The sequence below is a fragment of the Triticum dicoccoides genome, chromosome 2A, assembly GCF_002162155.2.
Source record: "Triticum dicoccoides isolate Atlit2015 ecotype Zavitan chromosome 2A, WEW_v2.0, whole genome shotgun sequence".
NCBI classification, from domain to species: Eukaryota; Viridiplantae; Streptophyta; class Magnoliopsida; order Poales; family Poaceae; genus Triticum; species Triticum dicoccoides.
This window is the reverse complement of record NC_041382.1, coordinates 145763278-145765338: the sequence shown is the minus strand read 5'-3', so window position 1 is coordinate 145765338 and position 2061 is coordinate 145763278.

Genomic DNA, 2061 nt, shown 5'->3' with positions numbered 1-2061 from the left:
GGGTCCATGACGGGTGGACCAAGGTCTCTGCCGAGGCAACCTTTCTGTGGTGGTTTTCGACGCGCTCGTGTGCGAGGCCTCTCGCACTGTCCCCATGACGAGACAGCTGGACTAGCCTGTCAGCGTCGCCCACCCCATGCCGGGATGGTTGGCTCCCGCGTGAGCACATGCCTTAGTGCGGCGCGTGCTGGGTGGCTGGAGAGGGCCATACATCCCACCAGGGATCGCAATGTCGGGCGAGTGGGCCATCAATGTTCCTTGGGTACAACTGATATGGCACATGTATTATACTGACAAAATTCCGCATGCGTCTGACCCATGTGGGCCATTTTGGTGGAAGGACTTAATGAGTTTAGCTGATATCCACAGGGGAGTGACTGCCGTTAAGGTGACTATTGGTGATTCGATGCTGTTCTGGACGGACTTTTGGAGTATTGAAATCCTATGTGCCTCACACCCTAGAGCATTCTCCTTTGCACTTAACGAGTATATCTACGTCAGAAACCTATTGTTGTCGAGTGCACTTGGACAAAGTGTTCCACCCGCCGCTGTCCGTGGAGGCCAGGGAGTAAATGAGGGACTTACAGAGAGTCACTGCCCATTTTGATCTCTCATCTGAAGTCAACGACACTTGGTGCCGTGTCTGGGGTGGGAAGGAGTTTAAGGCAAGTAAATTTTATGCTCACTACTTCAGTGAAATGCAGGTAGATGAGGCCTTGGTTTGGATTTGGAAATCGAAATGCACCTCACAAAGCAAATTATTCCTTTGGTTATTGCTGACTGTTAGGCTCAATACCAAAAATATGTTGAAACGAAGGCAGTACATAACCGATAATGATGATTACAGTTGTTTGCTCTGTCAACACCCCCCTAGAAGAGACACTATCACACCTTTTATTCAATTGTCCTTTTAGTGTGGAATGTTGGAGAACCCTGGGCATCGAGTGGCCGGCCACAGAGTGTAGGTTGAGATTAATCCATGCTGTGAAGGTTGGTTGGAACAAACCTATGTTTGTGGAGGTCTTTACAGTAGCGGCGTGGGGGATATGGAAGGAGCGCAACAAAAAGTTGTTCAGGGGGATAGCCCCCAACTCAGGGCTCTTAGATGTCTAGGTTCAAGAGAGATTTTCCCTTGCTAGCTCATAGGGCTAACCAAACTCTAGAGCCTTTCATCTTTGATTTTGTTCAAAGCTTGTAGGCCTCTGTTCACTTTTTTATTGTTAGTTTTGGAGAACTCCCTCCACCTTCTCTATGTAAATACATGTATTTGTAACCCTTCCTTTTTTGCTTGAGTTCTTAATTTAAAGTTAGTGGGAGCCTTTCCCACTGTCAGCGAGGTTTAAAAAAGCATCGGGCCAATTGGCCAAGGGTGGTGACAGTAAGAGGACGGGTAGTTGTAACGCCCGGATAATCAAGCTACAGTAATCCCCTACTAATGATGTCAAGTCATCACCGTTACCGTTGCTAATCTCACTTCGATCCAAAACCATTTCAAATTCAATTTTAAAATAAAGTCAAATAAATTAATTCTCCAAACAGTAAAACAAAAATGTTCGCTGGGTTGCAAATATTCACTAACTAAATTTCATGAGTGATTCAACATCATTTGAGTTAGCTAATTTCCCCTAGGAATTAAAGCAGTTCCAAATCAGCATTTTTAAATGCTTTTCCATTTGTGAAAAATCCAAATCAATTCAAACTCCTCCCAAACTTTTTGTAGCAGTGCAGTATATTGCATCATAATTATTTGGCCTCTTTGGACATTTTTCACAAATGTTTGGCAGCCAAACAATTTGCAAACAGAAAGAAATAGCAAAAAAAGGGAAAACAAAAGAAAGCCCCCACCCCTGCTTCCCTGGGCCTTGGCCAACTGCACGGCCCAGCCTGCCGCCCCCATATCTCGTTCCTCCTGTTCACCATGGGGGTGCGTGTCCATGCCATGGCCGATGCACCGCACGATGTGCTCCACCGCGACGAACCCTGTAGCCCTAGCGCGGATAAGAGCAACACCACACATGAGCTGGACGATCCCCAGGATCTTTTCCACCTTTCCTCGCATCG